The sequence below is a fragment of the Octopus sinensis genome, linkage group LG1 (assembly GCF_006345805.1).
Source record: "Octopus sinensis linkage group LG1, ASM634580v1, whole genome shotgun sequence".
Taxonomy (NCBI): domain Eukaryota; kingdom Metazoa; phylum Mollusca; class Cephalopoda; order Octopoda; family Octopodidae; genus Octopus; species Octopus sinensis.
The window spans coordinates 128,364,122-128,379,719 of NC_042997.1; the positions used below are offsets into that span (position 1 = coordinate 128,364,122).

General features: G+C 36.0%; 1 protein-coding gene and 1 non-coding gene across 3 annotated transcripts in view; one reads left to right on the forward strand and one right to left on the reverse strand.

The window, feature by feature from the left end:
• Positions 1-15,598, forward strand: part of LOC115216733 (low-density lipoprotein receptor-related protein 6-like) — a 719,088-nt gene that overhangs the window by 124,607 nt on the left and 578,883 nt on the right. The window lies entirely within an intron of this gene.
• LOC115220425 lies at positions 6,643-6,746 on the reverse strand. The gene has a single exon (XR_003882530.1). It is a non-coding gene; the product is annotated as a U6 spliceosomal RNA (small nuclear RNA).

The window sequence follows — 15,598 nt, forward strand, 5'->3', positions numbered from 1 at the left end:
TGGTACATTTAACAGGTGTAGTCTTAACTACTTTAGTAAACCACAGTCAATCTGATATTGATAACATTATGCACTGTCTGACATGGTGATAGTGGTAGTCAATCTCTTGATTGAACCACAAATGCTGTTTCCATTGGTTTTATGAAATGCTGATACTATTTATAGTTACAATTTCTGGCAGAAGTGTCATCATTTATTGATCATGGAGTGAGAGCAAGATTTGAACATAGAATGCACAGAGCTGGAATGGCTAATGTAAGGCATCATGACTGACTTTCTAACAATTTGGCCAATCCTCCACCCTAGACTGGTGCTAATTTTTTTTATTAACTGTGAAAGGTTGAAAGGTAAAGTTGAACATGATAGGATTTTAACTCAGTGCACAGAAAGTCAGAACAAATATTGCCATGCATTGAGCTCAGCATTCTATTGACTTTGTCAAAATGAGTATATAAAAGTTATGATGCCTATTGAGACAGAAACATATGTCCACAGCTGTCCTCTTGTCTTCATATAATCAGATTATTTTTCACTTATTAATATATCAATTCTGGAGAAATCTTGATACCGTTGTTTTATCTTTTCTGGAAGGGATGGTGATTTCAGATTGAAAAATTAACTTGTATAGTATCTAATATACCTTCATTCATTTGTTTGTGTGTATTTTGTGTATATATTTATATATATACACAGGGGATGGTGAATAACTTGTTGTCTAAATTACACAAAAATGAAAATAACACTGACACCTCATTTTAACCAATATATTTACCGAAATGACATAAAAATATCTTGAAATACTAACGAGTAAATTTATTCAATAAAATCGCTATTGGCTTCAACCAGACAACTTGGAAATCTCTTGCAACTCTTCTGGAGGGTCTCCTTGCGTAAGTTGGTGAATGCTGCCATAATCTTTGTATTCAGTTCATCTTCGGTATTAGGAGTTTAGTTGATATCTCATTCAACTGTGCCCCACACATAATAATCAAGGGGTTTGCAGTGTGGGGAGTTAGGTAGCCCGATGTTAGCGGTGATGTGGTCACAGAAATTGTTTGACAGCCATGACTGGGTTCTCCTGCTTGTGTAGCATGGTGCAGAGTCTTGTTGCCAGACACAGGGTCTTCCAGCAGCCACCCTCTTGACCCAGGGCAGCATTACCTACTCCAGGCACTTCATGTAGTCCTCTATGTTGAGTGTGAGGCTGTGTGGGAAGATGAATGGTGGCATAATGTTGCCATTACTAGCAATAACTCCTAACAATATGATGTTAACTGGATGTTTGATTTGATTTTTATCACTCTCAGTACATGACTTCAGTTTGCACTGCCCTCAGATTGACACCCAGACACTCTGAAATGTTCATACTGGGGCTTCCAGTGTGAATGCCAAGCAGTACTGCATGTCGTTTCCAAATTTCTAGCAGAGTGAATTGTGTCATGATGCTGTTTTTCTCACAGACGATGTCCAACTGACCCTACAATACTGTGTAGTCGACAAAATCAAAAATAATGTGCAAAATTAAAAATATAAAATGGTGACAATTTATCCATCGCACCTGGTATACACACGCACATACACACATACATACACATGTACATACTCACATACATGCACATTATTACATGCACACACACACACACACACACACACATTTGACTACATTTTTTTGTCTATTTTATTAATACAAGTCTTGCTGAAGCAAACGAACACCAGTCTCTTTGGATTCTGTTTTATCATAACTTTGTGTGTGAGATGACTGGTATAGTCAAATGGTTAGAGAGTTGATATTGCAATCATGAGGTCATGGGTTAAATCCCACAATGCATATGTGAGCAAATGTCTTTTACCACAACCTGAGGACAGCACAAGCCTTGTGAGTGAAAATGAGTTGGTGAAACCTCATTGAAAAAGTGTCAGATGGATAGTACATATAATTCACAGCACACAGTATTGTACTGATTCCTGCCAAAGTCATCTTTGCTTTTCCTTTCATTCCTTCATTACTGTACTGATGCCTAGCACCAGTCATGGTACTGGAATTGATTTGACTAAACAGCTTTCTCCAAATTTCAGGCCCTGCACCTATATTAGAAACGATTATTGGATTTCCACAATCAAACCTAGAACTTCCCTGTGTTACTGAAGTAGAGAGAAGAGTATTTATTTGCAAACAGTTGTGAAAAGTCTACATACTTAATATAATAAACCTTTGATGTTAATTACTCAATTATACATCAGCATTTAAAACAATAGTTAATTTAGTGTTAATATATTTAATGTAGAGAAAATGAAAAGTCGTATTCGTATTAGAAATGTCTATATGATGAAGAAAGTAAACATTATATAAATATCTAATATATCATTTGCAGCAAGTACAAGAGATAACTCTGGTCATCTTTTCATCTTATTAAGCCTCTTAAGTAAAGTGTATACACCATGATTCTTACTGAATATAGTGATGAGAAAATACTATGAAGGCCATGGTGTGAGTTACTTCCCTGTGATCAAAAAATAAAGGAAAATAAAATGTATCTCCTGCACAAGCAGATTTGTAAAAGTGGTTATAGGAAATTTAGTTATAAACATTTTTGCTGTAGGAAAATTCATTGAAAGAAATTTCATTTTAAATGTCCTCATCATGTTTTTTTAATGTTTGACGTTTAATAATGACTTGCCTATTTAAATACTTTTATAAAACCTTTTATCATTCTTTTATTTATTTTAAAAAATGTTGATAAGCTTTGTGTTATGGCAAATTTTTCTATACGGCGAAATCTCTTACAGCAAATTTTCCAGACACATGAAAAAGTAACATTCTTTCTTTGGTTGTTTGCTTAATACCTGTCTTTTTTTCATTCTTGCATTGACAGGAACGTATCTGAAGTAGCATTATATGGTTAGATATTTTTCTTGTCACAGAATCCTTACCTGATTTTCATGTAACAGATTTTTTTCTTTATACCACTGGGGTTCAAATGCACAAAGCAGCTAATCGTAATGGTGACTAGGAATATAAATATCATGCTACTGCTTTACTCAGGCATTAACAAGTGAACCCGTGGAATTTCTTCATTTCTGCATATATGTACACACACACACACACTCGTGTGCATGTGTCTGTTTATATGTGCATGTGTGTGTATATTATTATATGTAATTACTTTACCTCTCCTTTGAAATTTCTGGCTTTGTGCCAAAATTTGAAACCTTTATTATTATAATCCCTTAATTTTAGTCCTTGTGCCTATAGTAAAAAGGATTATTATTATCAGGCACAAAAAGAAGGGAAAAGAGGCTTGACATGTCATATGCTAGTCCTTCATCAGAATAAATGAAAAACAAAAGTACAAGATATTAATAGTTATTGCCAAGCTAACATGGCAGTCCAGAAAAATAGTACAAGAGGTGGTTGGAAAATAAGCTCTTAAATTCGATGACTGGCATCCGTGCTAGTGGTGCGCTAAGAGCACCATCCAAGTGTGATCGTTGCCAGAGCAGCTAACTGGCTTCCATGCCAGTGGCACGTAAAAAGCTCCATTCGAGCGTGATCGTTACCAGCGTCGCCTTACTGGCACTTGTGCTGGTGGCACATGAAAGAAACATTCAAGTGAGGTCATTGCCAGTGCTGCTGGACTGGCTCCTGTGCAGGTGGCACGTAAAAAACACCATTTGAGTGTGGCCGTTGTGGCCCTTGTGCCTGTGGCATGTAAAAGCACCCATTACACTCTTGGAATGGTTGGCGTTAGGAAGGGCATCCAGCTATAGAAACTCTGCCAGATCAAGATTGGAGCCTGGTGCAGCCATCTGATTCGCCAGTCCTCAGTCAAATCGTCCAACCCATGCTAGCATGTCCGCACTGGCAACCACCTCGCTCGAATGTTATTTTCACATGCCCTGGCATGGAAGCCAGGTAGCTGCTCTGGTAACGATCACACTTGGATGGTGCTCTTAGCGTACCACTAGCAGACATTAAACGATGATGGTGATTATATATATATATATAGATTTTGCAGCCACCAATTCCACTTTCAAAATATTGGTCAGTCTAGATCTGTGTTAGAAAGCACCTGCCCAATTTTCCACACAGTGGAACTGGACTCCAACTAGATGGTCGTGAAGCAACCTTCACTGGGTATTTCAACAAAAAAATGTAATTTGCTGACAATTTTTTTTTTTTGGAGTATTCTATAATGAATATAACAAGCAGTTATTCAGAGCACTTATCTAGATTACTGTGTATGACCCACTCTTTAGTGTTATAACTCAACTTTAATGACTTATAGAGAAGACTTGTAAAAAGTAATTATTTCAACTTTATTGAATAAATCACTGTGTCCTCACACACTAGAATCTACTTAGTTATTTTTATCTGTAGAATATTACTTAATTTTCTATTATATAGCTTTTATCTATATATATATTTTAAAAATTAATTAGAGGCTAATGTTGATTTTAGTTATTAAGAATATTATCGCATTCACTAAACGAGTTGTGTGTTTATTTCTGATTAAACTTGTATTGATTTTTACTTTATTAAAAATTCTGAGGCTTTCTGATGTCTTTTGTGTGTGGATGTATGTGACTATATGTATAAATATATTTGTAAGGATATACATATATGTGTGTGTGTGCATGTGTATGTGTGTGTCTGTAGACATGTATATATGTATGCACATGTATGTATATATGTATATATATACATGTATGTATATGTATATTATCCCCGTCTCTATCCTCTAGCCACTCTCCATTCACATTGTTATAAACTTAGTTATCAATTCACTTACCCTGTTCAATCCTTGGTGCTACTTACATTCACCAATCTGTAACTTGAGACTACTTCCTGACACATCTTCACTACCATCTTGCCTCTTTTCTAACTGAGGTAGCCATGTAGCTCCTCTACAGCAAGACACCTGTTCCTGTCCCTCTTTCATACTTTGACCTCTCATTATGTGGCATAAAACCACCTCCCTCAATATTACACTTACCGTATTTGAAGGGTCGTGTCTTGTGAGTTACTTGGTGACCTCACAGGTGCTGCTGCTACATCAAAAAAGCACCCACTACACTGTGTAAAGTAGTGGCATTAAGAAGGGCATCCAGGTGTAGAAACCATGCCAACATGGAAAAGGAACAGTAAATGATGCTGATATATATATGCATATGTGTGTATGTGTGCATCATCATCACCATCATCATTTGACTACCATTTTCCATGCTATCATGGGTTAGATAAATATGTGTATATAGATATATACACTTATGCACACACACATGCACACACACACACACACACACACACACACACACACACACACACTGGAATTGGTTATTGAATATATATATAAAGCTATAAAGAATAGCTCGTAAATATTGGTTAGATATTGACTAGAAAAAAGTCAGAGGCTGTCCATGGAACTTTTATTGTATCTATCCAAAAGAATTTTTCAACCCAATATTCATATGCTATTATTTATAGCTTTATATCCCCCCCCCACCAAAACATTATTCCACATTCTCTCAAAAGTTTATAAAATTATAACACCAATGATATATGTGTATGGGTGGGTGGGGAATGTGTGCGTGTATATATATATATCATCATCATCATCATCATCGTTTAACGTCTGTTCTCCATGCTAGCATGGGTTGGACGGTTCAACCGGGGATCTGGGAAGCCAGAAGGCTGCACCAGGCTCCGGTCTTATCTGGCAATGTTTCTACAGCTGGATGCCCTTCCTAACGCCAACCACTCCGTGAGTGTAGTGGGTGTTTTTTATGTGCCACCTGCACTGGTGCCAGGCGAGGCTGGCATCGGCCACGGTCAGATTGGTGCATTTTATGGAAGCCAGTCGAGGCGGCACTGGCTTCGGCTACGATTCGGATGGTGCTTTTTACATGCCACCAACACGGAAGCCAGTCGAGGCGGCGCTGGCATCGGCCACAATTCGGATGGTGCATTTTATGGAAGCCAGTCGAGGTGGCACTGGCTTCAGCTACGATTCGGATGGTGCTTTTTACGTTCCACCTACACGGAAGCCAGTCGAGGCGGCGCTGGCATCGGCCACAATTCGGATGGTGCTTTTTACGTACCTCCAGTCCCAGGGCCCTGGCATCTGCCGGGTGCTAGTCATAGGATTGGTTCAATATATATATATATATATACATACTTTTTATTTGTTTCAGTCATTTGACTGTGGCCATGCTGGAGCACCACCTTTAGTTGAACAAATCAACCCAGGACTTATTCTTTGTCAGCCAAGTACTTATTTTATCAGTCTCTTTTGCAAGCTGCTAAGTTACGGGGATGTTAACACACTAACATCAGTTGTCAAGCGATGATGTGGGGACAAACACAGATACACTCACACACACACACATATATATATGTATGTATGTGTATGTATGTATATATGTGTATATATATATATACATATATATATATATATATATATATATATATATATATATATATATATATATACGTGTGTGTGTGAGATTCTTTCAGTTTCTGTCCACCAAATCCACTCACAAGGCTATGGTCGGCCCAAGGCTACAGTAAAAGACACTTGCCCAGTGGGACTGAATCCGGAACCATGTGGTTGGGAAGCAAGCTTCTTACCACTTCATCTATAAATAAATATGGAACATTTCACAAATTTGCATGTCATCCTTGCACAGGGGCCATGCTAATCTTCTCTGTACCATTCCAATTTTAGCATATGTACTGTATATATCATCATCATCATTTAATGTCCATCTTCTATGCTTGCGTGGCTTGGATGGTTTGACATGGAGCTGTCAAACCAGACAGAGGACTGCACCAAACTCCAATGTCTGTTTTGGCATGGTTTTATACACATGTATATATGTAGATGTATACATGTGTATATATAAGTGTGTGTGTGTGTATATGAATTATAAATACCATTACAATACAATAGTTTTATTTTCCAGCTATATAAAACACCGTAAAGTTAGAATTATAAATAGTGGCACAACAAGGCACCAATGTTTGCTGGAAATAGCAGTCAATAACTGTATGATGCTATGTAAAGCTTCACTGAATGTATACAGGCAAAGATGTATGTGGTTGGCAAACATAAAAAATTTTCATCTTACTTCTGGGAAGAACCCTGGATAAATGGATAACTTAGTACTCAAATTTCAGACTTTCCAGATTACACTTGTTATCATAAATCTGGTTAGTTTTCTTCAGCTAGGTTCACCAAAGATGAAATTTAAAATATCTGCTACATGAATGCCTGTATATTCGTCTGATATGTATAGCCATAAACAGAACTGAGATCAGTGAAAATGTTTCTGGCTGTGTGGTAGGTAGCTTGTTTACCAACCACATGGTTCCGGGTTCAGTCCCACTGCGTGGCACCTTGGGCAAGTGTCTTCTACTATAGCCTCGGGCCAACCAAAGCCTTGTGAGTGGATTTGGTAGACGGAAACTGAAAGAAGCCCATCATGTATATGTATATATATGTATGCGTGTGTGTGTTTGTGTCTGTGTTTGTCCCCCTAGCATCACTTGACAACCGATGCTGGTGTGTTTATGTCCCTGTTACTTTGCGGTTCGGCAAAAGAGACCGATAGAATAAGTACTGGGCTTACAAAAGAATAATTCCCGGGGTTGAGTTGCTCGATTAAAGGCGGTGCTCCAGCATAGCCACAGTCAAATGACTGAAATGAGTAAAAGAGTAAAAGAGTATAAAAATTATAAATATTATTGCAATACAATAGTATTATTTTCCAGCTAAATAAAGCACCGTAAAGGTAGAATTATAAATAAGAAATAGTGGTAATGTTTACTGGATTTCAGCTGCATGGAAACTCAGCATTACACTTCCCTGCATTAGATTACTATGTGTTCTGATAGCTGAGTCTGTTAGAACAACTTTCTGTGATAGGTACATGACTCTTTGGATCCATATATCATATCACAAATTTATATACATATATATATATGTATGTATGTAAGTGTGTGTGTGTCTGGGTGTATATGTGTGTGTGTATATACATGCATACACACACAGGCGGACGTTAAATGATGATGATGATGAAGATACATGTATATATAATATTAATGCACAATATATGGATTTATCTTATCCAGTGGTACTCACAAAAAAATCTCCTTTAATACAGGCATGTAAAATAATTTATTATGCACTAAAATAAATTATGTTTCCATGATATTAGCTGTGAAACAATCATAAGCTTCTGGATATCAACTAGGGAAATAAATATATTCATCTCGTATCTCTCCTGACTTTCTATTTATTCTATAGACATCATCATCATCGTTTAACGTCTGCTTTCCATGCTAGCATGGGTTGGATGATTTGACTGAGGATTGGCGAACCAGATGGCTGCACCAGGCTCCAATCTTGATCTGAGTTTCTACTGCTGGATGCCCTTCCTAATACTAACCACTCCAAGAGTGTAGTGGATGCTTTTACATGCCACCAGCACAAGGGCCAATCAAACAGTACTGGTAACGGCCACGCTCAAATGGTGTGTTTTAATGTGCCACCTGCACAGAAGCTAGTCCAGCGGCACTGGCAACAACCTCGCTTGAATGTTTTTCCACATGCCACCAGCACAAGTGCCAGTAAGGCGACGCTGGGACATATATATATATATAAAAATATATATGTGTGTGTGTGTGTGTGTGTGGCATTATGTCATGCTTGAGAAGAAACCCCATGAAGCCAAGTAAAATCACAGTTGTGGCAGATACTAGTGTTGTGCAAATGGCACCTGTGCCGGAAGCATGTAAAACCACCCATTACACTCAGAATGTTTGGCGTTAGGAAGAGTATCCAGCTGTAGTAACCATGCCAAATCAAACTGGGGTCTGGTACAGCCTTCTAGCTTGCCAGCCCTGGTTAACGAATGCTAAATGATGATGATGATATATATATGCATATACGTATATGTGCATATATAAGCAGATATAAATATTCATACATATCTATATGCATATATGAGTGTGTACATGCGTACACATGAATCTTATGATCTGAACCTAACACACCTATATTGGACATACCTGTGTACAAAGCTATTTTGATGCTTGACTAAACTTTAAACAATAACACAAGTCCCACTTCAGACTAACAAAGTCTTCCAACAACAACTTTCTACCAATACACACTGTACAAACATATTTCCTCTTATCCTTTTCTGTCCCCTTTCTTATAGATCTACCTCCCAAACCTACATGCACCAAGTATAATTGTCATTTCACATATCTCCACCCATCCCAGAATTAACAACTTGCCAAAGACTATAAATGCCTAAAGGAACCCAAATAAGTACAGTTTGATTAAGTTTTGCAAGCCAAAAGTCCAAAGTCACCTATCAATCCTCTACTTCAAAATATATATCATCATCTTTTAATGCCTGCTTTCCATGCTGATAGTTTGACAGGAACTGGCTAGCCAGAGAGCTGTACCTTGTTCCAGTTGTCTGTTTTGACATGGTTTTGATGGCTGGGTGCCCTTCTTAACACCAACAACTTCGCAAGGTGTACTGGCTGCTTTTTACATGGCACCAGTACAAGTGCATTATTTACTATTTTTACTTGTTTCAGTCATTTGACTATGGCCATGCTGGAGCACTGCCTTTGCTCGAACAAATCTACCCCAGGACTTATTCTTTGTAAGCCTTGTACTTATTCTATCAGTCTCTTTTGCCGAACCACCAAGTTACGGGGATGTAAACACACCAGCATCGGTTGTCAAACACAGACACACAAACATATACACACACATACATTCACCATGATAGATCGGTAGCCAATAGATCTCTCCTTGTTGTTTTCTGTGTCCCTTTCTGTAGAAGAGCATAGGCTCGAAACGTAAAAGACTTTTTCAATTCCTGAGTGTTATACTAATACATCTGTTTGTTTTCTACACCACCTGTCTTCGTCTTTTGTTTTTTTCGTGAACTCTCCCTCTGTATATATATATATGCATATATACGATGGGCTTTTTTCAGTTTCCGTCTACCAGATCCACTCACAAGGCTTAGGTCGACTGAAGGCTATAGTAGAAGACACTTGCCCAAGGTGCCATGCAGTGGGACTGAACCCAGAACCATGTGGTTTGTAAGCAAGCTACTTACCACACAGCCACACACACATATGTATATATGTACACGCACTCACACACACACATATATATACTTGTATGTATGTATGTGTATATATATGTATGCATATATATACACATACATAGGTACACACACATATATATATATATATATATACTTGTATGTATGTATGTATGTGTATATGTATGCATAAATATAATATATATTGTATATTTTGTATTAATTATACAGCATTGTAAATTACTCTCATGATAGCCAATTCATGTTACCCAGTGGTTTTGTATCAAAGAACTTTTGAAGTATGGAAAGGTAGATTAAGTCATCAGACATGGACAGTTAATTCATATTTCCACTCTTGGAAGGTTAGTTAACATGAAGCCATTTGATTACATGGATGCTTTTAATGTACAAAAATATGAATGTACCCAGTACTTATATCAGGAATTTTATAGTCTAATTTATGGTTGTAATCTTGGATGTCATACACACATACACGGATACACATTTACAAAAAAATATTATAAAAAATTTGTTTTTAAATTTTGATTGTTTCTAATTGAAACAGATACAGTTAATCTACTTAATCAATATTAATTGTACCTATTAGGGGCTTTTCTAATATTACTTTCTTTAATTTTGGAATTAAACTATTGTTGTGAAAACTTTGAACTTTAATTAGTAATACTATTTGTTAACATTATTAGCATTAATGGAAAACTTCTAAGCAAAAATTTTAAAATCTCTGTTTTTATTCTGGATATTTCAGAAGTTTGGTTTTAAAATAAACCATTTTGAAATATGTCTTATGCTAAGAGAATTCTTTCCCCACCACCCTATCCATTGTTTATGTATCAGCTTATGTCAGTATTAATAGGTTCTGATGGTAAATTTTGGCAGCTTCAGTGCTGTAGTATGAATATTAATGCTGCCAAAAGTAATCAACTCTTGGCATCTTTTATTATACAATGTACTATTTTGTGGAATTATCTTGTATTTTATTCTCCTTAGGCTCTTTTCTTATAGCTTATTTGAGTTGACTAGATAATGCTTATTTACTAATAACTATATTTTGTTACTTTTTGTGAGCATTTCTAATTAGTAACAGGTCATTTGGCTTCAGAAGTAAAAGATGATGATAGCGACAACAATTATTATTATTATTATCATCATCATTTCTTCTTCATTGCATGATAAAAGTGTGGTACTACAAGTTGGTAATGTTAAAGGACAATGTGTTTACTCATCTATTAATGAAACTGAGCCTAAACATATTTCCTTGCTATCCCCAGAGTTTTGACTGGTGGTCCTCTGAAACTGGGGTTTGTTGCTCTTTGTTGCTTACTATTGATTTCCATTACATTTGTTTTTCTTGTTTTTGCTTTATCTTCCCAATTTTGGAAGGGCAGGTCAGCTTGAAGGTGTGTTTTATTTCAACAAATATAGCTACTAAGCTTTCTGTCCTGTATAATTAATTTCTGGCTTTTGTCCTAGTGCTTCCTATTGGGCGTAGTTCTAGTATAGTTGTGGCCTTTCTGGGGTCATTAGTACTTGCACGACTATTTTGACACCACTCCCCTAACCACACATCATTTGTTAAGCTTTCTTTGACCATACTCTCAAACTGAATCACAAAAGTCACTATGAGCCATGAATGTATTTTGTCTAGTGTCTCTCATTGTGACTCTTGTGGTTCTTTAACCCATCTATTGGTTCACAAATGTAGAAACTTAGATACACCTGACAATTTCAACCCGTGTTTTGGCTGCATCTTCAGTTTCAAAGTTACAACAAATAACATCAAAACTTTTGCTTTTTCAATTGAGATTAATTCTCTCAGTATGTAAGTCTTGTTGTACAACTTGATGCGAGGAGAATTTTAATTTATTTCCATCTTTTCATCAGCAGAAAGATATAATTTTTCTACTTCACCCTCTCTTGGATTATCTTCCATGGCAAAGAAATGCTGCTGATTTTTTTACAAAATTCTGCCATCTGCATATTTTTCTTGTAACTGTGATAAGCCTCATAATTCTGTTTGTTTAGTGTTGAAGGAAGATTTGTTTTCACATAAACAGGTAGCAATAGTTAGATTCATTTAAGAGTTGCTTTATTTTGTTGTTATTGTTGTTGTTATTGTCATTGTCTTCCAAATTACTTATTTGAGTATTTTGGGACATTTTGTTCTTTTAATTGATTACTATATTGTTCATTGTCTTCTTCCTTTTGTATAGTTCTATTTTTGTTGCTGTCTCTTAGCCATTGTAGTATTTTGTTGTGTACCATCTGTGATTGCCATTTTAGGTGTCAAAAAGTAATGTATATGAATAATATTTAAGAGATTTGTGAAGCATACCTCTTTTTTTTTCTTTTGTACACCCCTGGGTATTGAGATCAGCCTTTCTTTAGTTCTTTTCACTAGTGCTCCCAAAAATTTCAGCTGATAATGCTTGGATAAATCTTGTGTTGAAAGAAGTAAAAACATCTTCATACTACATGAGTCAAATTTAATAATAATCCAAATATAGGCACAAGGCCTGAAATTTTAGGGGAGAGGGCTAGTTGATTACATTGACCCTGGTGCTCAACTGGTACTTATTTCATCAACCTTGAAAGGATGAAAGACAAAGTTGGCCTTGGTGAAGTTTGAACCCTGAATGTAATGACAGACAAAATACCACTAGACATTTTGTCTGATATGTTAACGATATTGCCAGCTCACTACTTTAGTAGTACTAACAACACCGACAGTAATAATAATCCTTTCTACTAAAGGCACAAGGCCTGAAATCTGGGGTGAAGGGATTAGTCAATTACATCAACCCAAGTGCGTAACTGGTACTTATTTCATCAACCCCAAAATGATGAGAAACAAAGTTGACCTTGGTGAAATTTGAACTCAGAATGTAAGGACGGACAAAATGCTGCCAAGCATTTTGCCTGACATGCTAACGATTCTGCCAAATTTTGGCATAAGGTCAGCAATTTTGAGAGAAGGTGCTAGTCACTTACATCAACTCAGTATTTGATTGGCACCTTATTTTATCAACCCTGAACATGGAATTTGAAGAGTTGAAAGAAATGCCTCTAAGCATTTTATCTGATGTGATAAAGATTCTGCCAGCTTACCACCTTAATAATAATAATAATGGTAATTATAATAATGATGATGATAGTTGTTATCTCTTATTATAAAAGGCAGATTTTATCTGCCTCCCTTTGTCTCTTATAGAAATCTACAATATAGGATTTCTTCAATTACAATTTACCTAGCATTTTTAAGAGTAAAATACATCGGGTCGTGCCAGGTACAGTTTTTCAAATTTCACCCCCAATTAAGCAAAATTTCGAGAAAATTCACATTGTGGTGTGTAAGTGAAGTGCTTTTCTTAGTGTGGGCTACAGCACACACACACACACACACAAACGGAGCGAAATGCGGCGCAAGTTGACCAAAATTGAGAGTATGATAGAAGAAGGGTTGCCCTTCCTTCCGTAGAACATAAGATTCAAATCGGACCATGTTAACACCAAAAATTATTTACATAAAAAAGCTGCTTTTTTCTATGAAAATCCCTATTTTTTACGATTTTTTCACTGCTGTGTCGCTACTTTTTGGTGTATTTCGACCAGAAAAATGTTCACAAAATTTTTACTTTTCAAAATTACAATTCCAGCAGGTCGAAACAAACCCGAGCACGCCGGGCGATACTGCTAGTTATTACTATTTCTTTATTAGCTACAAAGGTCTAAAATATTAGGGACAGTTCAAGAAATGGGATGCTAAGCAATAGGAGTTTACATGAGCAGAAAATACCAAGACCAAAATTAACAAAGTTCCCAATATGAGTAGGAGACACAGCTGCCTAGGGCTCATGAAGAAACCTCATAGACACCCTCCAGTTTTATCCTGGTACTGAGGGTAAGTACACTCTCCAGCTATCATTCCCCAACCTACAGGCACATGCACAAAGTGGACCATTCACTTGCCATTCTCATCTGCCTATCAACAAATTTACTGGAGGGCAGCATTTCCTACTTTACCCTAACTTCCTCTCCAAATAGAAATTTTAAAAGTTGATGAGAAAAAGTTAGTCAATAGTTTAACATTTTTGAAATATTCATATTTTTATACAAATTTCCCTGAAGCAAAACAGCTAACAGGAGCAAATTTTTCATGTTAAATTTCCCAAAAGTGTTTCTTGATCACACAAGAAATATTTATTGATAAAGTTCACAAATTCATGCTTTATCTTTCAGAATATTGTCATATTCCTGATTCTGTATAAGAATTTTATTAAAAAAACTCAAGAATACAGAATATGCTCTAAATGTATGTAAAGGGTCAGTTTGTAACAAATGAAGACATTTCTAATCACTTCTAATTTATTTGAAAAATGGCAATCTTTCTTAGACACAGACCACATTCCCACTTTCTCCACACACCATGTAATGTCTTGTTTTTAAGAATCAACAATTAAGAAAAATTTAAATGGACAAGTAAATTAGCTAATTACTTTGGTTGTTTATAATCTATCAACTTCAGTATGATTCTAATAGATTGTGACATGTTCTAAGCTAATTAGGATGCCACATAATCTATTCATTTATCACAAATGCTTTGAAACCTCCATAGATCAAATCTGTTTCTGTTAGTAATCACCTAAATCCCAAACAAATTTCAGAATTTGGTACCATTCTCTGGAATTATGTTGGGTCTAACACCATCATCATTATTGATTTCTACAAGCTGAACCATAAGACAGGTTTCATCTATGCAAGACTTTATCATATATGACAAGTAAGATCCTGAACAGCAAAATTTATTTTGCATATATGCGCTTAACACACACAAACACATTAACATGCACACATACACATGTTTGCATTCAAACTCCTTATACTCTCACATACAGTAACACAAATTCAAAATGCCTCTGGATAAACTTCTGTTTGTGGCTATCAGGACTATTTGAGAAAATCTTTAACATTAATTTTGATTTGCTCAGCAAGGATGAACCAATAAATGAGCTTCTATGTAGGCACTCAGCTTATTAGAAATAGTGAACAAAATCTTTTCAAATCATACTCCACCATCTTAAAAAAGAATAAAGTAATTTGTTGTATATACCTCCCACTTCTTAGCTCAAGGTGAAATGTCTTTGATCATAGGTTTACTGGAATCACATTAACCTGAGTTTTAACAATAACAACATCAGCATGGTTTTATAAAAGTACATTGGAATCAGTTGATTTATTAGTTGTATAACCCTTCTCTTAGTGGAACTGTTTGGCTAAGCAAATCAGGTTGTTTTCAGTGTTGTCTTCTAACAGATGTAGCTGCTAACAATTGCTTCTGCTGAAAGAATATATAGACATAAACATTAAATTATTTAATGTAGATGACAAACTTCATCAAAGCTGCACTAATTCATGTGGATTTGATAATTAAAGCCTTTTTGTTGTT